Source organism: Dromaius novaehollandiae, chromosome 7 (genome assembly GCF_036370855.1).
Source record: "Dromaius novaehollandiae isolate bDroNov1 chromosome 7, bDroNov1.hap1, whole genome shotgun sequence".
Lineage (NCBI taxonomy): Eukaryota > Metazoa > Chordata > Aves > Casuariiformes > Dromaiidae > Dromaius > Dromaius novaehollandiae.
This window is the reverse complement of record NC_088104.1, coordinates 222733-246116: the sequence shown is the minus strand read 5'-3', so window position 1 is coordinate 246116 and position 23384 is coordinate 222733. Positions and strand designations below refer to the sequence as shown.

At 60.5% G+C, this 23384-nt stretch overlaps 1 protein-coding gene across 4 annotated transcripts in view; it reads left to right on the top strand.

The window, feature by feature from the left end:
- LOC135328819 (uncharacterized) overlaps positions 1 to 23384 on the top strand; it is a 75450-nt gene that overhangs the window by 34498 nt on the left and 17568 nt on the right. The window contains exons 24-36 of one of the 4 annotated variants that reach the window (XR_010389853.1): positions 4947 to 5074; positions 5485 to 5651; positions 5844 to 6007; positions 6419 to 6585; positions 6778 to 6941; positions 7352 to 7518; positions 7711 to 8451; positions 15044 to 15171; positions 15583 to 15749; positions 15942 to 16105; positions 16516 to 16682; positions 16817 to 16972; positions 19195 to 19533. The gene's annotated coding sequence lies outside the window, so the exon portion shown is untranslated. Of the gene's footprint in view, positions 1 to 4946; positions 5075 to 5484; positions 5652 to 5843; positions 6008 to 6418; positions 6586 to 6777; positions 6942 to 7351; positions 7519 to 7710; positions 8452 to 15043; positions 15172 to 15582; positions 15750 to 15941; positions 16106 to 16515; positions 16973 to 19194; positions 19534 to 23384 lie in introns of those variants that run through there. The other 3 variants (XR_010389854.1, XR_010389852.1, XM_064514485.1) reach the window with 3 other exon arrangements.

Sequence of the window (23384 nt, the reverse complement as noted above, 5' to 3'; positions counted from 1 at the left end):
GGCGGCTGGGAGCGTCCCGGGGCCACGGAGGCGGGGGGAGGAAGGGGGTGCGCCGGGGCTGTGGTGCGGTTTACTGCGCGGTCGGAGGAGCGCGGGGGGGGGGGGGGGTCTCCTGTGTCAGCTCGGGAGCGTGTCGGGGAGCAGGGGGAGGAGGGTCGTGGAGGGGCGGGGGCAGTGTCGGAGCTGAGGCGGGGCCGGTGGCGGGGGTGTCGGGGGAGCCCCGGGCCGGTGGTGGGGCCGGCGGGGCCGCGCTCGGGGCTCTGCGGCCGTTTCCGGGGGGACAGGGGGGAAGGGGAAGGGGGGCGGGACGGAAAGGAACGGAATGTGCCGAGGGTCAAAGGTGCCCCAGCGCTGCGGGTGGGGGGCGGGAGTTGGGGGGCGGGACTGCGGGGAGCCGTAGCTTTCGGCGCGGCATGCCGGGAGCAGTAGTCTTCCGGCACTGGGCTTCCGGTGGGGCATGTTTGTTCTGAGCGCGGCATGCTGGGAGCGGTAGTCTTCCGGCACTGGGCTTCCGGGCGGCCATGTTGCTTGGCATGGCATGCCGGGAGCAGTAGTCTTCCGGCACTGGGCTTCCGGGCCGCCCTTCTCGCGTGCACGGTATGCTGGGAGGTGTAGTCTTCTCAGGCGGGGCTACTGGGTGACCATGCTGCGCCTCTCGAGGTGGCCCCGCGGGGGGGGCGGCGGCGGCAGGTCCCTGCCAGCGGGGTTCCCAGCAGGCGGCCGCGTGGCAGGCCAGGAGCTGTAGTGCCCGCTGGGTCTGTTCCTTACTGGACGTGTGTCACTCACGCCTGAGTCCCCACAGGTCACGGGGGACAGTGGAATGCCCCTGTTTTTCCCCGGTACAGGGCAGGAAGTGTTTTCCATCTCCGATGGTGTTGCCAGACAACCTTGGAAGCTCAGAAAGAGTGTTCCTGCTGTTTGAACTAGGCAGATGAGGAGAACCCCCCCCCCCCCCCATTTCCTGGGAGGAAATAATTCTTTAATCAAGGCCATGCTAGAAGTGCTAAAGCCTTAAAGAAATAGTAAATCAAAATGTTTTGTTTTCTATGTAGACGTTGCCAATTTAGCAAAGGAATTCGAGGTATCCCCGAACTGAACTGTCCTCATTATAATACAAGAAAATCACGCCCATAGGTCAGAAAGACCTGTGCCCGGGTGAAGACCCCTCCCCTGAGCATGCGTAGTTTTAAAATGGTGTGTAAGCAATATTAGAATTGTATGTAAATCACTAACCAACCGGTGTAAGAGGGAAAGTTGCAAACCTTGCAACTTGTATAAATGCTACTTGGAAAGCCGGGGGCGGGGGGGGGGGGAAGTTGCGCTTGATTTGTGGGGAAAACACCGAGCAGCCAGGCTTGCACAACTCTGAAATAAATAAGCAAATGTCTCTCCTGAGCGTGTCATTATTGGCTTAGTGCACAGCGGGCAACGAATCCGCTTTTCGGACAGCAGCGTGACCAGGCAGGGTTGTCCCCGGGGGCTGGGGCTGTCCCTCTTGGAAATGGGGAGGGCGGGAAGAGTAGGAGGGGTGCTGCGGGCTCCTGGGGGTCGTAGCTTTGCTCAGGATTGGGGCCGGTTAGGCAGCTGCTGGGAGGAGCGGCGGTGCTGGGAGGGCACGGTGCGGAGCTGTCCTGCTGTGCAGCGCAAGGGAAAGTCGACCAGCACCGTTGCTGTCCGAGGAGCCTGGAACAGCCCGAGAGACCCTGGAACAGCCACCCCACGGACACCGTGTCACTGCCTCGCAAGGCCACCGCATGCAGGTACGTTTGACTACATCCGGCAGAAGAAATGTAAGCCGAAGGATCAGGGCAAATAGCTGCTTGTCTAGGTTTGTTACCTAGCGACGTACTGGCAAAGCTTTTTATGAACACCCGTACTCGATCGAGTGCGTATTCATTCTGTGAATATTAATTACTGCCAGACCGCGTACGTCACTGATGCTTTAAAGCAAGTCCGTGGCGCTGGGGTAGCACGTGTAGTGGAGGCTAAATGCAATAATACCTCGTTTTGATGTTGTTCTCTTATACGAAAGCACTTGGAGCAGATTAAGACATTTCTCGTCCTATTTTGTTTATTGAGTGGGCCCTGATACTGGGGAGAAGCTGCCGTGAAGCAGACCTAGTAGTCAGCTTCCTTAGAGAAGGCGTCTTGTCCTGTATTTGAGGGCTTCCGGTACGTTTTGACAGCCAGTAGTGAGTGACGGGTTTCCTTTGGACCCCCCAGGGAGCAGAAAGTTCTGCCGGGAAGGCAAAATGTTTCTTGCGGCTGGGTTGGAAGAAGCTGGCTGCTGATGCAAGGCAGTGACAATTCTGGGGAGTCGCGGGAAGTTTTGAAAAGACGGTCGTTCCCTTTGCTAGAAGGCTATGCACTTCGGTTCCTAATAGCTGTAGTAATGAAGCCAGGTAAGCGTTCGGGAGGAGCCCAAGCCACTTTTGCCTAGCGAGTATTTTGCGAGGGGGGCAGGAAAGCGCTGCGCCCTGCTCCTTGCTGCCCCCGCGTGTCTGAAAGGCGGCACTGCACGCGGGAGGGGGGCGCGCATGCGCATTGCGTTCCGGCGCGCTCACGGCTGCCCTCGCGTGTCGACAAGGCAGCACTGCAGCCGCCGGCGGCCACCGCTGCGTACGGAGACCGTTGCGGGCAGCCGGCGCACACGCGCGCGCTGCCGGTCGCCGCGTTGGCCGCTACTCTGCGCTCTCTCGGGGACGGGTAAGCGCAGGGGCCGCGCTCGTGCCCCCTGCCCGGTGCTCACGGACCGGGAGCGCTTTTCCCGAGAGGGCTTTTCCTTCTCGGTGCTTCCTGGGGGCGCGGGGACGGGCAGTGCCGTCTCGGAGCTGCTCCGCGGCGCTCTCTCCCCGGGGCAGCCCCAGCGCCTGCTCGCTGATGCCCGCCGCTCTCTCGGGCGCGGGCAGAGCAGCCTCGGGGCGCTCGCTGCTCGGCCTGAGCGCCGGGGTGGCGCGGCGGGCTGCGGTTGGCGCGCGGGAGCCGGCCGGCTGCAGCGCGGCGCTGCGACCACGCGAGGGTGGGGCCATTGCGGGTCTGGGCTGCCTCGCGCTGCGCTCCCCCGCCCCTCGCGCTCCCCCCGCCCCTCGCGCTCCCCCCGCCCCTCTCGCGCGGTCCTGGGCCGGCGCACGCGCGGTGCGGCGGCGCGAGCCCTGGGCGGCCGGCGCACGCGCGGTGCGGCGGCGCGAGCCCTGGGCGGCCGGCGCACGCGCGGTGCGGCGGCGCGAGCCCTGGGCGGCCGGCGCACGCGCGGTGCGGCGGCGCGAGCCCTGGGCGGCCGGCGCACGCGCGGTGCGGCGGCGCGAGCCCTGGGCGGCCGGCGCACGCGCGGTGCGGCGGCGCGAGCCCTGGGCGGCCGGCGCACGCGCGGTGCGGCGGCGCGAGCCCTGGGCGGCCGGCGCACGCGCGGTGCGGCGGCGGGCAAGATGGCGGCGAGCAGGGCGGGTGTTTTGGCTGGACGGCGGCGGGCGAGGGCAGAGGCGGGCTGGAGTCGAGCATGTGGGGGCCGCGGTGAGGCGAGGTGAGGCGAGCGTGCGCCTTCGGGTGGCCGCGGGTGTCGGGCTGTGTCCTGCCAGCCGGGGCCGTCGCTGCGTGGAGGCGGCGGGGCGGGGGGGGAGTCGGGCCCGGCGCCGCGCCGCGCCGGGTCTGCGCGGCGCCGGGTCTGCCGGAGCGCGGCTCTGACTCTCCCTTTTGCGTGTGTCGCCTGTAGGGCCCCGGTTCCTCCCCAGCGCGGGCCGGGGCGTGCGCTCGCCCCTGCGGACGCAGCCTGGAGGAGTGTGTGGGGGGTGTCTGCGCAGGGGTCTGGATGTCTCTAGCAGCGGCACGGCAGCCTGATGCCTCCTCTCGTCTGGGACGCGGGGTCCTTGGGGAGTTCCCTGCTGCCTCCTCTGGCGTTCTCTGCGAGCTCATAGATCCCTCCACCTCCTCTCCCCCCCCCCCCCCCGCCCCGCTCCCCTGTCTGGTGGGGTGGGAGACCGGTGGCTGCTCCCGCCGAGCTGAGAGCCACGTAGGGCACCCCTGTGTGCTCACTACGCATCTGGGATGGCACCCCTGCCCTGAGGGCCCCGCAGAGTCCCACCCTTCCTGCAACCAGCCCCCCCAGAGCCATTAAACCACCCACAAATCCTGCCCCAACACCCCCACAGGCCCCAAAACGCCTCCGAGCCCTGCCGCAATGTTGTCACTGACTCCAGACCTTCCCCTGCACTCTGTGCAAGGCCCCAAACATTCCTCAAACTGCTGCCAGACCCAGTGCTCGCAGCAGTGAGGCGTTCTAACAAAGATGGGGTGCGATCTGCGTCTCCGCCTCGACTCAGTCCCGCTTTAGAGAAACAGGAACTTAGAGCACTTCCTGGTGAAGAGTGTTGATGGGTGAATGTGCGGATGACAAAGAGACTTTTCTCTCTTTTCTTCTGAGCCGCCTCTCAGAAGCCTCTGTGTGTGCACGATGTGGCTGATCTGGGATAATCGTGCTGTGCGCAGTGCTTAAGGAGAACATTGCCCTAAAATGGAGGGCTAAGGAATAGCCTAAAAAACCTAAAAGGCTCGGGAAGAGCCAAAGAGAACACCGATGGGCTCTGAGAAGCCCCAGTGATGCTAGCGAAAACAGCGTGGCTTTTAGGCACCTCCTCAGAGCAGCAGCAATGTCTCGCTCCAGCCTATGGGGCAATGGGGACTCTTAATTACCGCCTTGAATTACCACAAGTGTTGCAAAAGCAGAAGGGACTAGGGAGCATGCAGAGCAGGTTATGGACTATATGTCAAGTTTAAACAAGCAACAAGCCCCTCTGCAAACAGAAACAGGTTTAGCCCTAAGTAATAGACGAAGGTAGCTGTGAGTAACGTGAAGCGAAGCGGTGACGTCAGTCACCCCGAAAGCCTCGGAGAAGCGGTCTGAAAATCTGGTACCCTCGCGGCCTCGGCAGTCTTTTTGGTTTGTTTGGCAGGGTAGCCCACCGCAGGGGGACATCTCGAAGAGAAGCAGCAAGACCTGGGGATCCGGTGGTTCATTTTGGTCGTCGCCTGTGAGGCCAGCATGCAAGAGTAAGAGGAAGCTAGGAGCAGTCTCAAAAAGGTAATAGGTCTGAAAGGGAGACAGGCAAATCGAGGGCTGTCGTTCCTCCACGTAGTTAAAGACCGAGAGAGTTGTCGGTTAAGCGCATGCATACGAGGGTTTGCGAACAGTAACAATAACACTGAAGCGGAATAAAAATAAGGTTTCGTGGAAGATGGCGTTAGGAAGGTATTAGGCGACGTGCCCGCCTGCCTAATAACCTAGCCCTAATTGCTGTGTGTAACGTTTCCAGACCGTTTACCCTGCAACGTATGGTGCAAAGTGCCGTATTAAGACCTTTCCCTTAAGGAAAAGAAGAAGAAAAAAAAGAAAAAAAGGGGGAAAAAGAAAACAGGGTAAAGAGAAAAAGATCATGCATAAACCTAAGCGTTTCACTGGAAGTAAAACGCAAGTTTATCGCTTCCTTACAGAGGTGGAACCAAGGACAGCAAATGCTGACGAGGAGAAGAGACGGACGAGCGTTTGCTTGCGGTTAATACCGAAGGGACGGGATGAAACAAGGAAGCCAGAATGCAGCGGCCCCTCGATATCACCAGGAACTGCTACAGGAGGAGGTGTTCTGGCACGGGTAACTAGGGTAAGTATGGCTAATGACCGTTAGCAGTTATTTCGGCCTCCCCGAGGCAGCGCTGAGGACTGAGTAACCCGTTCCTGCCCTGTGGCTGCTGTTCCCTGTATCTGCCTTAGCTTTGCTTTGGCTGTTTCTCTTTTGTTTTGTTATCGTACACGCAGCTACGGAAAGGAATAGATGTCATACTTACTTTTTTAGATTAATTGCCACGGCTGAAGTTGAAGAGACCAAGAAACGTAAGCCGCGAAGGGGCACATCTTGAAGAGAGGGGGCTAGACCTAGCGATCCAGTTGTTCGTTTTGGTCGTCGCCTGTGAGGCCAGCATGCAAGAGTAAGAGGAAGCTAGGAGCAGTCTCAAAAAGGTAATAGGTCTGAAAGGGAGACAGGCAAATCGAGGGCTGTCGTTCCTCCACGTAGTTAAAGACCGAGAGAGTTGTCGGTTAAGCGCATGCATACGAGGGTTTGCGAACAGTAACAATAACACTGAAGCGGAATAAAAATAAGGTTTCGTGGAAGATGGCGTTAGGAAGGTATTAGGCGACGTGCCTGCCTGCCTAATAACCTAGCCCTAATTGCTGTGTGTAACGTTTCCAGACCGTTTACCCTGCAACGTATGGTGCAAAGTGCCGTATTAAGACCTTTCCCTTAAGGAAAAGAAGAAGAAAAAAAAGAAAAAAAAAGGGGAAAAAGAAAACAGGGTAAAGAGAAAAAGATCATGCATAAACCTAAGCGTTTCACTGGAAGTAAAACGCAAGTTTATCGCTTCCTTACAGAGATGGAACCAAGGACAGCAAATGCTGACGAGGAGAAGAGACGGACGAGCGTTTACTTGCGGTTAATACCGAAGGGACGGGATGAAACAAGGAAGCCAGAATGCAGCGGCCCCTCGATATCACCAGGAACTGCTACAGGAGGAGGTGTTCTGGCACGGGTAACTAGGGTAAGTATGGCTAATGACCGTTAGCAGTTATTTCGGCCTCCCCGAGGCAGCGCTGAGGACTGAGTAACCCGTTCCTGCCCTGTGGCTGCTGTTCCCTGTATCTGCCTTAGCTTTGCTTTGGCTGTTTCTCTTTTGTTTTGTTATCGTACACGCAGCTACGGAAAGGAATAGATGTCATACTTACTTTTTTAGATTAATTGCCACGGCTGAAGTTGAAGAGACCAAGAAACGTAAGCCGCGAAGGGGCACATCTTGAAGAGAGGGGGCTAGACCTAGCGATCCAGTTGTTCGTTTTGGTCGTCGCCTGTGAGGCCAGCATGCAAGAGTAAGAGGAAGCTAGGAGCAGTCTCAAAAAGGTAATAGGTTTGAAAGGGAGACAGGCAAATCGAGGGCTGTCGTTCCTCCACGTAGTTAAAGACCGAGAGAGTTGTCGGTTAAGCGCATGCATACGAGGGTTTGCGAACAGTAACAATAACACTGAAGCGGAATAAAAATAAGGTTTCGTGGAAGATGGCGTTAGGAAGGTATTAGGCGACGTGCCCGCCTGCCTAATAACCTAGCCCTAATTGCTGTGTGTAACGTTTCCAGACCGTTTACCCTGCAACGTATGGTGCAAAGTGCCGTATTAAGACCTTTCCCTTAAGGAAAAGAAGAAGAAAAAAAGAAAAAAAAGGGGGGAAAAGAAAACAGGGTAAAGAGAAAAAGATCATGCATAAACCTAAGCGTTTCACTGGAAGTAAAACGCGAGTTTATCGCTTCCTTACAGAGATGGAACCAAGGACAGCAAATGCTGACGAGGAGAAGAGACGGACGAGCGTTTGCTTGCGGTTAATCCCGAAGGGACGGGTTGAAACAAGGAAGCCAGAATGCAGCGGCCCCTCGATATCACCAGGAACTGCTACAGGAGGAGGCGTTCTGGCACGGGTAACTAGGGTAAGTATGGCTAATGACCGTTAGCAGTTATTTCGGCCTCCCCGAGGCAGCGCTGAGGACTGAGTAACCCGTTCCTGCCCTGTGGCTGCTGTTCCCTGTATCTGCCTTAGCTTTGCTTTGGCTGTTTCTCTTTTGTTTTGTTATCGTACACGCAGCTACGGAAAGGAATAGATGTCATACTTACTTTTTTAGATTAATTGCCACGGCTGAAGTTGAAGAGACCAAGAAACGTAAGCCGCGAAGGGGCACATCTTGAAGAGAGGGGGCTAGACCTAGCGATCCAGTTGTTCGTTTTGGTCGTCGCCTGTGAGGCCAGCATGCAAGAGTAAGAGGAAGCTAGGAGCAGTCTCAAAAAGGTAATAGGTTTGAAAGGGAGACAGGCAAATCGAGGGCTGTCGTTCCTCCACGTAGTTAAAGACCGAGAGAGTTGTCGGTTAAGCGCATGCATACGAGGGTTTGCGAACAGTAACAATAACACTGAAGCGGAATAAAAATAAGGTTTCGTGGAAGATGGCGTTAGGAAGGTATTAGGCGACGTGCCCGCCTGCCTAATAACCTAGCCCTAATTGCTGTGTGTAACGTTTCCAGACCGTTTACCCTGCAACGTATGGTGCAAAGTGCCGTATTAAGACCTTTCCCTTAAGGAAAAGAAGAAGAAAAAAAGAAAAAAAAGGGGGAAAAAGAAAACAGGGTAAAGAGAAAAAGATCATGCATAAACCTAAGCGTTTCACTGGAAGTAAAACGCGAGTTTATCGCTTCCTTACAGAGATGGAACCAAGGACAGCAAATGCTGACGAGGAGAAGAGACGGACGAGCGTTTGCTTGCGGTTAATACCGAAGGGACGGGATGAAACAAGGAAGCCAGAATGCAGCGGCCCCTCGATATCACCAGGAACTGCTACAGGAGGAGGCGTTCTGGCACGGGTAACTAGGGTAAGTATGGCTAATGACCGTTAGCAGTTATTTCGGCCTCCCCGAGGCAGCGCTGAGGACTAAGTAACCTGAGGGGCTCTGGCCTGGGTTGGGGCAGAAGTGCAGGCAGGCGGGATCAGGCATTTTCCTCTCAGCTCTCCGAGCTGAATCCTAGCCCTGAAGGAAAAAGCACTGGGGGGAGGCTACTCGGACACCTGCCATGTCGAGGGCAGGGGCAGGAGCTGACCCTTCCCCGACGGACGGACGTACGGACAGACGCTGGTGCGGCGGTGACTCTTTGGATATCGTAGGTAAGGGGAGGCACGCTGGTGCCGAGCTCCAGGGCGGTTTGCCTGAACACGATGCCTGAGGCAGGAGGTTATGCATTGTGTCCGGGGCTGGGAGCTGGTCCCCGAGTCCCATGTACTTGGGAGTGCCTGCACTTGCCAGGGAGCCCGGTGCTGTTCCCAGAGCTGCGGGGAATTTCCCTTGCGTTGCCTGGACCCTCGGGGCTCTTGGGGGTGTTTCCCCTCATCGCGAGGGCTGCCAGAGCCCCTCCAGGGCTGCGTGAGGTCCCCGAACCGCTCCCGGATTTGCTTTTGGCACTCCGCAGTGTCGCTCGTGTGCCTGGGGCAGCCTGCAGGCGCCATCCTGTCAGCCGCGTTGAGCCCTGCGGCGTGCCTGGTGACCCCTCTGGTGTGCGCCAAGGCCCTTCCTCTGTATTTTGGTCTGCCCCAGAGCCCTGCACTTGCCCTCTGATGCCCTCAGGACCCCTCAGTTCACATTCTGGGTTGCCCCCGAGCCCTCTGCGTGCCTTTCGGTGCGCCCCGTGGCCCCGTGTGTGTTTTGCGGCACGCCGCAGAGGTCTCTGTTTAGCTTTTTCTCCTGTCCTGGAGTTTTCTGGGTGCTTCTGGGTGTGCCCCAGGGCCCTCCTTTTGGTGCCCCCCGAGTCACTCTGTTTGCTCTATCGTTGTTCTTTTTTTTTTTTTTTTTTTTTCTTGACTTGTGTTGCACCCAGAGCTCTCGATTTGTTCTCTTGTGCTCCGCATACTCCCCTTTCCGCACTCTACACCCCAGGCAGGGCTCTCCCTTCAGCTCTCAGCAAGCTGCTGTCAGGAGAGTGGGGGTGCCTCTGCTGCCCTGGCAGCCCCAGCTGTCCCTGAAGGGGCTGATGGCCAGGCCCCCTGCCCAGTTCCTGCAGGCCCACAGCTGCGGGCCCTGGGGCTGGGATGAATGCCAGGGGGAGCTGGGTGGCAGGACAGGCCCCAGGTGGGGCTGATGGCAAGGGCAGGCCCACATTTGGGGGCTGGGGCTGCAGTTGGGGGGAGGTGGCGCTGGGGCAGGAGCTGGGCAGCGGAGCTGCCACGGAGCACGGCCCTTCGGGACCAGCCCGGCGGCCGCCCCGCGGAGGAGGTGAGCGGGGCCGGGGGAGGCGCGCTGCAGGCTGCGGGTCCCGCATGTGCCGGGGGTCCCGGCGGCTGGGAGCGTCCCGGGGCCACGGAGGCGGGGGGAGGAAGGGGGTGCGCCGGGGCTGTGGTGCGGTTTACTGCGCGGTCGGAGGAGCGCGGGGGGGGGGGGGGGTCTCCTGTGTCAGCTCGGGAGCGTGTCGGGGAGCAGGGGGAGGAGGGTCGTGGAGGGGCGGGGGCAGTGTCGGAGCTGAGGCGGGGCCGGTGGCGGGGGTGTCGGGGGAGCCCCGGGCCGGTGGCGGGGCCGGCGGGGCCGCGCTCGGGGCTCTGCGGCCGTTTCCGGGGGGACAGGGGGGAAGGGGAAGGGGGGCGGGACGGAAAGGAACGGAATGTGCCGAGGGTCAAAGGTGCCCCAGCGCTGCGGGTGGGGGGCGGGAGTTGGGGTGCGGGACTGCGGGGAGCCGTAGCTTTCGGCGCGGCATGCCGGGAGCAGTAGTCTTCCGGCACTGGGCTTCCGGTGGGGCATGTTTGTTCTGAGCGCGGCATGCTGGGAGCGGTAGTCTTCCGGCACTGGGCTTCCGGGCGGCCATGTTGCTTGGCATGGCATGCTGGGAGCAGTAGTCTTCCGGCACTGGGCTTCCGGGCCGCCCTTCTCGCGTGCACGGTATGCTGGGAGGTGTAGTCTTCTCAGGCGGGGCTACTGGGTGACCATGCTGCGCCTCTCGAGGTGGCCCCGCGGGGGGGGGCGGCGGCGGCAGGTCCCTGCCAGCGGGGTTCCCAGCGGGTGGCCGCGTGGCAGGCCAGGAGCTGTAGTGCCCGCTGGGTCTGTTCCTTACTGGACGTGTGTCACTCACGCCTGAGTCCCCACAGGTCACGGGGGACAGTGGAATGCCCCTGTTTTTCCCCGGTACAGGGCAGGAAGTGTTTTCCATCTCCGATGGTGTTGCCAGACAACCTTGGAAGCTCAGAAAGAGTGTTCCTGCTGTTTAAACTAGGCAGATGAGGAGGAACCCCCCCCCCCCATTTCCTGGGAGGAAATAATTCTTTAATCAAGGCCATGCTAGAAGTGCTAAAGCCTTAAAGAAATAGTAAATCAAAATGTTTTGTTTTCTATGTAGACGTTGCCAATTTAGCAAAGGAATTCGAGGTATCCCCGAACTGAACTGTCCTCATTATAATACAAGAAAATCACGCCCATAGGTCAGAAAGACCTGTGCCCGGGTGAAGACCCCTCCCCTGAGCATGCGTAGTTTTAAAATGGTGTGTAAGCAATATTAGAATTGTATGTAAATCACTAACCAACCGGTGTAAGAGGGAAAGTTGCAAACCTTGCAACTTGTATAAATGCTACTTGGAAAGCCGGGGGCGGGGGGGGGGGGAAGTTGCGCTTGATTTGTGGGGAAAACACCGAGCAGCCAGGCTTGCACAACTCTGAAATAAATAAGCAAATGTCTCTCCTGAGCGTGTCATTATTGGCTTAGTGCACAGCGGGCAACGAATCCGCTTTTCGGACAGCAGCGTGACCAGGCAGGGTTGTCCCCGGGGGCTGGGGCTGTCCCTCTTGGAAATGGGGAGGGCGGGAAGAGTAGGAGGGGTGCTGCGGGCTCCTGGGGGTCGTAGCTTTGCTCAGGATTGGGGCCGGTTAGGCAGCTGCTGGGAGGAGCGGCGGTGCTGGGAGGGCACGGTGCGGAGCTGTCCTGCTGTGCAGCGCAAGGGAAAGTCGACCAGCACCGTTGCTGTCCGAGGAGCCTGGAACAGCCCGAGAGACCCTGGAACAGCCACCCCACGGACACCGTGTCACTGCCTCGCAAGGCCACCGCATGCAGGTACGTTTGACTACATCCGGCAGAAGAAATGTAAGCCGAAGGATCAGGGCAAATAGCTGCTTGTCTAGGTTTGTTACCTAGCGACGTACTGGCAAAGCTTTTTATGAACACCCGTACTCGATCGAGTGCGTATTCATTCTGTGAATATTAATTACTGCCAGACCGCGTACGTCACTGATGCTTTAAAGCAAGTCCGTGGCGCTGGGGTAGCACGTGTAGTGGAGGCTAAATGCAATAATACCTCGTTTTGATGTTGTTCTCTTATACGAAAGCACTTGGAGCAGATTAAGACATTTCTCGTCCTATTTTGTTTATTGAGTGGGCCCTGATACTGGGGAGAAGCTGCCGTGAAGCAGACCTAGTAGTCAGCTTCCTTAGAGAAGGCGTCTTGTCCTGTATTTGAGGGCTTCCGGTACGTTTTGACAGACAGTAGTGAGTGACGGGTTTCCTTTGGACCCCCCAGGGAGCAGAAAGTTCTGCCGGGAAGGCAAAATGTTTCTTGCGGCTGGGTTGGAAGAAGCTGGCTGCTGATGCAAGGCAGTGACAATTCTGGGGAGTCGCGGGAAGTTTTGAAAAGACGGTCGTTCCCTTTGCTAGAAGGCTATGCACTTCGGTTCCTAATAGCTGTAGTAATGAAGCCAGGTAAGCGTTCGGGAGGAGCCCAAGCCACTTTTGCCTAGCGAGTATTTTGCGAGGGGGGCAGGAAAGCGCTGCGCCCTGCTCCTTGCTGCCCCCGCGTGTCTGAAAGGCGGCACTGTACGCGGGAGGGGGGCGCGCATGCGCATTGCGTTCCGGCGCGCTCACGGCTGCCCTCGCGTGTCGACAAGGCAGCACTGCAGCCGCCGGCGGCCACCGCTGCGTACGGAGACCGTTGCGGGCAGCCGGCGCACACGTGCGCGCTGCCGGTCGCCGCGTTGGCCGCTACTCTGCGCTCTCTCGGGGACGGGTAAGCGCAGGGGCCGCGCTCGTGCCCCCTGCCCGGTGCTCACGGACCGGGAGCGCTTTTCCCGAGAGGGCTTTTCCTTCTCGGTGCTTCCTGGGGGCGCGGGGACGGGCAGTGCCGTCTCGGAGCTGCTCCGCGGCGCTCTCTCCCCGGGGCAGCCCCAGCGCCTGCTCGCTGATGCCCGCCGCTCTCTCGGGCGCGGGCAGAGCAGCCTCGGGGCGCTCGCTGCTCGGCCTGAGCGCCGGGGTGGCGCGGCGGGCTGCGGTTGGCGCGCGGGAGCCGGCCGGCTGCAGCGCGGCGCTGCGACCACGCGAGGGTGGGGCCATTGCGGGTCTGGGCTGCCTCGCGCTGCGCTCCCCCGCCCCTCGCGCTCCCCCCGCCCCTCGCGCTCCCCCCGCCCCTCGCGCTCCCCCCGCCCCTCGCGCTCCCCCCGCCCCTCGCGCTCCCCCCGCCCCTCTCGCGCGGTCCTGGGCCGGCGCACGCGCGGTGCGGCGGCGCGAGCCCTGGGCGGCCGGCGCACGCGCGGTGCGGCGGCGCGAGCCCTGGGCGGCCGGCGCACGCGCGGTGCGGCGGCGCGAGCCCTGGGCGGCCGGCGCACGCGCGGTGCGGCGGCGCGAGCCCTGGGCGGCCGGCGCACGCGCGGTGCGGCGGCGCGAGCCCTGGGCGGCCGGCGCACGCGCGGTGCGGCGGCGCGAGCCCTGGGCGGCCGGCGCACGCGCGGTGCGGCGGCGCGAGCCCTGGGCGGCCGGCGCACGCGCGGTGCGGCGGCGCGAGCCCTGGGCGGCCGGCGCACGCGCGGTGCGGCGGCGCGGCGGCGCGAGCCCTGGGCGGCCGGCGCACGCGCGGTGCGGCGGCGCGAGCCCTGGGCGGCCGGCGCACGCGCGGTGCGGCGGCGGGCAAGATGGCGGCGAGCAGGGCGGGTGTTTTGGCTGGACGGCGGCGGGCGAGGGCAGAGGCGGGCTGGAGTCGAGCATGTGGGGGCCGCGGTGAGGCGAGGTGAGGCGAGCGTGCGCCTTCGGGTGGCCGCGGGTGTCGGGCTGTGTCCTGCCAGCCGGGGCCGTCGCTGCGTGGAGGCGGCGGGGCGGGGGGGGAGTCGGGCCCGGCGCCGCGCCGCGCCGCGCCGCGCCGGGTCTGCGCGGCGCCGGGTCTGCCGGAGCGCGGCTCTGACTCTCCCTTTTGCGTGTGTCGCCTGTAGGGCCCCGGTTCCTCCCCAGCGCGGGCCGGGGCGTGCGCTCGCCCCTGCGGACGCAGCCTGGAGGAGTGTGTGGGGGGTGTCTGCGCAGGGGTCTGGATGTCTCTAGCAGCGGCACGGCAGCCTGATGCCTCCTCTCGTCTGGGACGCGGGGTCCTTGGGGAGTTCCCTGCTGCCTCCTCTGGCGTTCTCTGCGAGCTCATAGATCCCTCCACCTCCTCTCCCCCCCCCCCCCCCCCCCCCGCCCCGCTCCCCTGTCTGGTGGGGTGGGAGACCGGTGGCTGCTCCCGCCGAGCTGAGAGCCACGTAGGGCACCCCTGTGTGCTCACTACGCATCTGGGATGGCACCCCTGCCCTGAGGGCCCCGCAGAGTCCCACCCTTCCTGCAACCAGCCCCCCCAGAGCCATTAAACCACCCACAAATCCTGCCCCAACACCCCCACAGGCCCCAAAACGCCTCCGAGCCCTGCCGCAATGTTGTCACTGACTCCAGACCTTCCCCTGCACTCTGTGCAAGGCCCCAAACATTCCTCAAACTGCTGCCAGACCCAGTGCTCGCAGCAGTGAGGCGTTCTAACAAAGATGGGGTGCGATCTGCGTCTCCGCCTCGACTCAGTCCCGCTTTAGAGAAACAGGAACTTAGAGCACTTCCTGGTGAAGAGTGTTGATGGGTGAATGTGCGGATGACAAAGAGACTTTTCTCTCTTTTCTTCTGAGCCGCCTCTCAGAAGCCTCTGTGTGTGCACGATGTGGCTGATCTGGGATAATCGTGCTGTGCGCAGTGCTTAAGGAGAACATTGCCCTAAAATGGAGGGCTAAGGAATAGCCTAAAAAACCTAAAAGGCTCGGGAAGAGCCAAAGAGAACACCGATGGGCTCTGAGAAGCCCCAGTGATGCTAGCGAAAACAGCGTGGCTTTTAGGCACCTCCTCAGAGCAGCAGCAATGTCTCGCTCCAGCCTATGGGGCAATGGGGACTCTTAATTACCGCCTTGAATTACCACAAGTGTTGCAAAAGCAGAAGGGACTAGGGAGCATGCAGAGCAGGTTATGGACTATATGTCAAGTTTAAACAAGCAACAAGCCCCTCTGCAAACAGAAACAGGTTTAGCCCTAAGTAATAGACGAAGGTAGCTGTGAGTAACGTGAAGCGAAGCGGTGACGTCAGTCACCCCGAAAGCCTCGGAGAAGCGGTCTGAAAATCTGGTACCCTCGCGGCCTCGGCAGTCTTTTTGGTTTGTTTGGCAGGGTAGCCCACCGCAGGGGGACATCTCGAAGAGAAGCAGCAAGACCTGGGGATCCGGTGGTTCATTTTGGTCGTCGCCTGTGAGGCCAGCATGCAAGAGTAAGAGGAAGCTAGGAGCAGTCTCAAAAAGGTAATAGGTCTGAAAGGGAGACAGGCAAATCGAGGGCTGTCGTTCCTCCACGTAGTTAAAGACCGAGAGAGTTGTCGGTTAAGCGCATGCATACGAGGGTTTGCGAACAGTAACAATAACACTGAAGCGGAATAAAAATAAGGTTTCGTGGAAGATGGCGTTAGGAAGGTATTAGGCGACGTGCCCGCCTGCCTAATAACCTAGCCCTAATTGCTGTGTGTAACGTTTCCAGACCGTTTACCCTGCAACGTATGGTGCAAAGTGCCGTATTAAGACCTTTCCCTTAAGGAAAAGAAGAAGAAAAAAAAGAAAAAAAAAGGGGAAAAAGAAAACAGGGTAAAGAGAAAAAGATCATGCATAAACCTAAGCGTTTCACTGGAAGTAAAACGCAAGTTTATCGCTTCCTTACAGAGATGGAACCAAGGACAGCAAATGCTGACGAGGAGAAGAGACGGACGAGCGTTTGCTTGCGGTTAATACCGAAGGGACGGGATGAAACAAGGAAGCCAGAATGCAGCGGCCCCTCGATATCACCAGGAACTGCTACAGGAGGAGGCGTTCTGGCACGGGTAACTAGGGTAAGTATGGCTAATGACCGTTAGCAGTTATTTCGGCCTCCCCGAGGCAGCGCTGAGGACTGAGTAACCCGTTCCTGCCCTGTGGCTGCTGTTCCCTGTATCTGCCTTAGCTTTGCTTTGGCTGTTTCTCTTTTGTTTTGTTATCGTACACGCAGCTACGGAAAGGAATAGATGTCATACTTACTTTTTTAGATTAATTGCCACGGCTGAAGTTGAAGAGACCAAGAAACGTAAGCCGCGAAGGGGCACATCTTGAAGAGAGGGGGCTAGACCTAGCGATCCAGTTGTTCGTTTTGGTCGTCGCCTGTGAGGCCAGCATGCAAGAGTAAGAGGAAGCTAGGAGCAGTCTCAAAAAGGTAATAGGTCTGAAAGGGAGACAGGCAAATCGAGGGCTGTCGTTCCTCCACGTAGTTAAAGACCGAGAGAGTTGTCGGTTAAGCGCATGCATACGAGGGTTTGCGAACAGTAACAATAACACTGAAGCGGAATAAAAATAAGGTTTCGTGGAAGATGGCGTTAGGAAGGTATTAGGCGACGTGCCCGCCTGCCTAATAACCTAGCCCTAATTGCTGTGTGTAACGTTTCCAGACCGTTTACCCTGCAACGTATGGTGCAAAGTGCCGTATTAAGACCTTTCCCTTAAGGAAAAGAAGAAGAAAAAAAGAAAAAAAAGGGGGAAAAAGAAAACAGGGTAAAGAGAAAAAGATCATGCATAAACCTAAGCGTTTCACTGGAAGTAAAACGCGAGTTTATCGCTTCCTTACAGAGATGGAACCAAGGACAGCAAATGCTGACGAGGAGAAGAGACGGACGAGCGTTTGCTTGCGGTTAATACCGAAGGGACGGGATGAAACAAGGAAGCCAGAATGCAGCGGCCCCTCGATATCACCAGGAACTGCTGCAGGAGGAGGCGTTCTGGCACGGGTAACTAGGGTAAGTATGGCTAATGACCGTTAGCAGTTATTTCGGCCTCCCCGAGGCAGCGCTGAGGACTAAGTAACCTGAGGGGCTCTGGCCTGGGTTGGGGCAGAAGTGCAGGCAGGCGGGTTCAGGCATTTTCCTCTCAGCTCTCCGAGCTGAATCCTAGCCCTGAAGGAAAAAGCACTGGGGGGAGGCTACTCGGACACCTGCCATGTCGAGGGCAGGGGCAGGAGCTGACCCTTCCCCGACGGACGGACGTACGGACAGACGCTGGTGCGGCGGTGACTCTTTGGATATCGTAGGTAAGGGGAGGCACGCTGGTGCCGAGCTCCAGGGCGGTTTGCCTGAACACGATGCCTGAGGCAGGAGGTTATGCATTGTGTCCGGGGCTGGGAGCTGGTCCCCGAGTCCCATGTACTTGGGAGTGCCTGCACTTGCCAGGGAGCCCGGTGCTGTTCCCAGAGCTGCGGGGAATTTCCCTTGCGTTGCCTGGACCCTCGGGGCTCTTGGGGGTGTTTCCCCTCATCGCGAGGGCTGCCAGAGCCCCTCCAGGGCTGCGTGAGGTCCCCGAACCGCTCCCGGATTTGCTTTTGGCACTCCGCAGTGTCGCTCGTGTGCCTGGGGCAGCCTGCAGGCGCCATCCTGTCAGCCGCGTTGAGCCCTGCGGCGTGCCTGGTGACCCCTCTGGTGTGCGCCAAGGCCCTTCCTCTGTATTTTGGTCTGCCCCAGAGCCCCGCACTTGCCCTCTGATGCCCTCAGGACCCCTCAGTTCACATTCTGGGTTGCCCCCGAGCCCTCTGCGTGCCTTTCGGTGCGCCCCGTGGCCCCGTGTGTGTTTTGCGGCACGCCGCAGAGGTCTCTGTTTAGCTTTTTCTCCTGTCCTGGAGTTTTCTGGGTGCTTCTGGGTGTGCCCCAGGGCCCTCCTTTTGGTGCCCCCCGAGTCACTCTGTTTGCTCTATCGTTGTTCTTTTTTTTTTTTTTTTTTTTTCTTGACTTGTGTTGCACCCAGAGCTCTCGATTTGTTCTCTTGTGCTCCGCATACTCCCCTTTCCGCACTCTACACCCCAGGCAGGGCTCTCCCTTCAGCTCTCAGCAAGCTGCTGTCAGGAGAGTGGGGGTGCCTCTGCTGCCCTGGCAGCCCCAGCTGTCCCTGAAGGGGCTGATGGCCAGGCCCCCTGCCCAGTTCCTGCAGGCCCACAGCTGCGGGCCCTGGGGCTGGGATGAATGCCAGGGGGAGCTGGGTGGCAGGACAGGCCCCAGGTGGGGCTGATGGCAAGGGCAGGCCCACATTTGGGGGCTGGGGCTGCAGTTGGGGGGAGGTGGCGCTGGGGCAGGAGCTGGGCAGCGGAGCTGCCACGGAGCACGGCCCTTCGGGACCAGCCCGGCGGCCGCCCCGCGGAGGAGGTGAGCGGGGCCGGGGGAGGCGCGCTGCAGGCTGCGGGTCCCGCATGTGCCGGGGGTCCCGGCGGCTGGGAGCGTCCCGGGGCCACGGAGGCGGGGGGAGGAAGGGGGTGCGCCGGGGCTGTGGTGCGGTTTACTGCGCGGTCGGAGGAGCGCGGGGGGGGGGGGGGTCTCCTGTGTCAGCTCGGGAGCGTGTCGGGGAGCAGGGGGAGGAGGGTCGTGGAGGGGCGGGGGCAGTGTCGGAGCTGAGGCGGGGCCGGTGGCGGGGGTGTCGGGGGAGCCCCGGGCCGGTGGCGGGGCCGGCGGGGCCGCGCTCGGGGCTCTGCGGCCGTTTCCGGGGGGACAGGGGGGAAGGGGAAGGGGGGCGGGACGGAAAGGAACGGAATGTGCCGAGGGTCAAAGGTGCCCCAGCGCTGCGGGTGGGGGGCGGGAGTTGGGGTGCGGGACTGCGGGGAGCCGTAGCTTTCGGCGCGGCATGCCGGGAGCAGTAGTCTTCCGGCACTGGGCTTCCGGTGGGGCCTGTTTGTTCTGAGCGCGGCATGCTGGGAGCGGTAGTCTTCCGGCACTGGGCTTCCGGGCGGCCATGTTGCTTGGCATGGCATGCCGGGAGCAGTAGTCTTCCGGCACTGGGCTTCCGGGCCGCCCTTCTCGCGTGCACGGTATGCTGGGAGGTGTAGTCTTCTCAGGCGGGGCTACTGGGTGACCATGCTGCGCCTCTCGAGGTGGCCCCGCGGGGGGGGGCGGCGGCGGCAGGTCCCTGCCAGCGGGGTTCCCAGCGGGTGGCCGCGTGGCAGGCCAGGAGCTGTAGTGCCCGCTGGGTCTGTGCCTTACTGGACGTGTGTCACTCACGCCTGAGTCCCCACAGGTCACGGGGGACAGTGGAATGCCCCTGTTTTTCCCCGGTACAGGGCAGGAAGTGTTTTCCATCTCCGATGGTGTTGCCAGACAACCTTGGAAGCTCAGAAAGAGTGTTCCTGCTGTTTGAACTAGGCAGATGAGGAGAACAACCCCCCCCCCCCCCCCCCCCATTTCCTGGGAGGAAATAATTCTTTAATCAAGGCCATGCTAGAAGTGCTAAAGCCTTAAAGAAATAGTAAATCAAAATGTTTTGTTTTCTATGTAGACGTTGCCGATTCAGCAAAGGAATTCGAGGTATCCCCGAACTGAACTGTCCTCATTATAATACAAGAAAATCACGCCCATAGGTCAGAAAGACCTGTGCCCGGGTGAAGACCCCTCCCCTGAGCATGCGTAGTTTTAAAATGGTGTGTAAGCAATATTAGAATTGTATGTAAATCACTAACCAACCGGTGTAAGAGGGAAAGTTGCAAACCTTGCAACTTGTATAAATGCTACTTGGAAAGCCGGGGGCGGGGGGGGGGGAAGTTGCGCTTGATTTGTGGGGAAAACACCGAGCAGCCAGGCTTGCACAACTCTGAAATAAATAAGCAAATGTCTCTCCTGAGCGTGTCATTATTGGCTTAGTGCACAGCGGGCAACGAATCCGCTTTTCGGACAGCAGCGTGACCAGGCAGGGTTGTCCCCGGGGGCTGGGGCTGTCCCTCTTGGAAATGGGGAGGGCGGGAAGAGTAGGAGGGGTGCTGCGGGCTCCTGGGGGTCGTAGCTTTGCTCAGGATTGGGGCCGGTTAGGCAGCTGCTGGGAGGAGCGGCGGTGCTGGGAGGGCACGGTGCGGAGCTGTCCTGCTGTGCAGCGCAAGGGAAAGTCGACCAGCACCGTTGCTGTCCGAGGAGCCTGGAACAGCCCGAGAGACCCTGGAACAGCCACCCCACGGACACCGTGTCACTGCCTCGCAAGGCCACCGCATGCAGGTACGTTTGACTACATCCGGCAGAAGAAATGTAAGCCGAAGGATCAGGGCAAATAGCTGCTTGTCTAGGTTTGTTACCTAGCGACGTACTGGCAAAGCTTTTTATGAACACCCGTACTCGATCGAGTGCGTATTCATTCTGTGAATATTAATTACTGCCAGACCGCGTACGTCACTGATGCTTTAAAGCAAGTCCGTGGCGCTGGGGTAGCACGTGTAGTGGAGGCTAAATGCAATAATACCTCGTTTTGATGTTGTTCTCTTATACGAAAGCACTTGGAGCAGATTAAGACATTTCTCGTCCTATTTTGTTTATTGAGTGGGCCCTGATACTGGGGAGAAGCTGCCGTGAAGCAGACCTAGTAGTCAGCTTCCTTAGAGAAGGCGTCTTGTCCTGTATTTGAGGGCTTCCGGTACGTTTTGACAGCCAGTAGTGAGTGACGGGTTTCCTTTGGACCCCCCAGGGAGCAGAAAGTTCTGCCGGGAAGGCAAAATGTTTCTTGCGGCTGGGTTGGAAGAAGCTGGCTGCTGATGCAAGGCAGTGACAATTCTGGGGAGTCGCGGGAAGTTTTGAAAAGACGGTCGTTCCCTTTGCTAGAAGGCTATGCACTTCGGTTCCTAATAGCTGTAGTAATGAAGCCAGGTAAGCGTTCGGGAGGAGCCCAAGCCACTTTTGCCTAGCGAGTATTTTGCGAGGGGGGCAGGAAAGCGCTGCGCCCTGCTCCTTGCTGCCCCCGCGTGTCTGAAAGGCGGCACTGCACGCGGGAGGGGGGCGCGCATGCGCATTGCGTTCCGGCGCGCTCACGGCTGCCCTCGCGTGTCGACAAGGCAGCACTGCAGCCGCCGGCGGCCACCGCTGCGTACGGAGACCGTTGCGGGCAGCCGGCGCACACGCGCGCGCTGCCGGTCGCCGCGTTGGCCGCTACTCTGCGCTCTCTCGGGGACGGGTAAGCGCAGGGGCCGCGCTCGTGCCCCCTGCCCGGTGCTCACGGACCGGGAGCGCTTTTCCCGAGAGGGCTTTTCCTTCTCGGTGCTTCCTGGGGGCGCGGGGACGGGCAGTGCCGTCTCGGAGCTGCTCCGCGGCGCTCTCTCCCCGGGGCAGCCCCAGCGCCTGCTCGCTGATGCCCGCCGCTCTCTCGGGCGCGGGCAGAGCAGCCTCGGGGCGCTCGCTGCTCGGCCTGAGCGCCGGGGTGGCGCGGCGGGCTGCGGTTGGCGCGCGGGAGCCGGCCGGCTGCAGCGCGGCGCTGCGACCACGCGAGGGTGGGGCCATTGCGGGTCTGGGCTGCCTCGCGCTGCGCTCCCCCCGCCCCTCGCGCTCCCCCCGCCCCTCTCGCGCGGTCCTGGGCCGGCGCACGCGCGGTGCGGCGGCGCGAGCCCTGGGCGGCCGGCGCACGCGCGGTGCGGCGGCGCGAGCCCTGGGCGGCCGGCGCACGCGCGGTGCGGCGGCGCGAGCCCTGGGCGGCCGGCGCACGCGCGGTGCGGCGGCGCGAGCCCTGGGCGGCCGGCGCACGCGCGGTGCGGCGGCGGGCTAGAAGGCGGCGAGCAGGGCGGGTGTTTTGGCTGGACGGCGGCGGGCGAGGGCAGAGGCGGGCTGGAGTCGAGCATGTGGGGGCCGCGGTGAGGCGAGGTGAGGCGAGCGTGCGCCTTCGGGTGGCCGCGGGTGTCGGGCTGTGTCCTGCCAGCCGGGGCCGTCGCTGCGTGGAGGCGGCGGGGCGGGGGGGGAGTCGGGCCCGGCGCCGCGCCGCGCCGCGCCGCGCCGCGCCGCGCCGGGTCTGCGCGGCGCCGGGTCTGCCGGAGCGCGGCTCTGACTCTCCCTTTTGCGTGTGTCGCCTGTAGGGCCCCGGTTCCTCCCCAGCGCGGGCCGGGGCGTGCGCTCGCCCCTGCGGACGCAGCCTGGAGGAGTGTGTGGGGGGTGTCTGCGCAGGGGTCTGGATGTCTCTAGCAGCGGCACGGCAGCCTGATGCCTCCTCTCGTCTGGGACGCGGGGTCCTTGGGGAGTTCCCTGCTGCCTCCTCTGGCGTTCTCTGCGAGCTCATAGATCCCTCCACCTCCTCTCCCCCCCCCCCCCCCCCCCCGCCCCGCTCCCCTGTCTGGTGGGGTGGGAGACCGGTGGCTGCTCCCGCCGAGCTGAGAGCCACGTAGGGCACCCCTGTGTGCTCACTACGCATCTGGGATGGCACCCCTGCCCTGAGGGCCCCGCAGAGTCCCACCCTTCCTGCAACCAGCCCCCCCAGAGCCATTAAACCACCCACAAATCCTGCCCCAACACCCCCACAGGCCCCAAAACGCCTCCGAGCCCTGCCGCAATGTTGTCACTGACTCCAGACCTTCCCCTGCACTCTGTGCAAGGCCCCAAACATTCCTCAAACTGCTGCCAGACCCAGTGCTCGCAGCAGTGAGGCGTTCTAACAAAGATGGGGTGCGATCTGCGTCTCCGCCTCGACTCAGTCCCGCTTTAGAGAAACAGGAACTTAGAGCACTTCCTGGTGAAGAGTGTTGATGGGTGAATGTGCGGATGACAAAGAGACTTTTCTCTCTTTTCTTCTGAGCCGCCTCTCAGAAGCCTCTGTGTGTGCACGATGTGGCTGATCTGGGATAATCGTGCTGTGCGCAGTGCTTAAGGAGAACATTGCCCTAAAATGGAGGGCTAAGGAATAGCCTAAAAAACCTAAAAGGCTCGGGAAGAGCCAAAGAGAACACCGATGGGCTCTGAGAAGCCCCAGTGATGCTAGCGAAAACAGCGTGGCTTTTAGGCACCTCCTCAGAGCAGCAGCAATGTCTCGCTCCAGCCTATGGGGCAATGGGGACTCTTAATTACCGCCTTGAATTACCACAAGTGTTGCAAAAGCAGAAGGGACTAGGGAGCATGCAGAGCAGGTTATGGACTATATGTCAAGTTTAAACAAGCAACAAGCCCCTCTGCAAACAGAAACAGGTTTAGCCCTAAGTAATAGACGAAGGTAGCTGTGAGTAACGTGAAGCGAAGCGGTGACGTCAGTCACCCCGAAAGCCTCGGAGAAGCGGTCTGAAAATCTGGTACCCTCGCGGCCTCGGCAGTCTTTTTGGTTTGTTTGGCAGGGTAGCCCACCGCAGGGGGACATCTCGAAGAGAAGCAGCAAGACCTGGGGATCCGGTGGTTCATTTTGGTCGTCGCCTGTGAGGCCAGCATGCAAGAGTAAGAGGAAGCTAGGAGCAGTCTCAAAAAGGTAATAGGTCTGAAAGGGAGACAGGCAAATCGAGGGCTGTCGTTCCTCCACGTAGTTAAAGACCGAGAGAGTTGTCGGTTAAGCGCATGCATACGAGGGTTTGCGAACAGTAACAATAACACTGAAGCGGAATAAAAATAAGGTTTCGTGGAAGATGGCGTTAGGAAGGTATTAGGCGACGTGCCCGCCTGCCTAATAACCTAGCCCTAATTGCTGTGTGTAACGTTTCCAGACCGTTTACCCTGCAACGTATGGTGCAAAGTGCCGTATTAAGACCT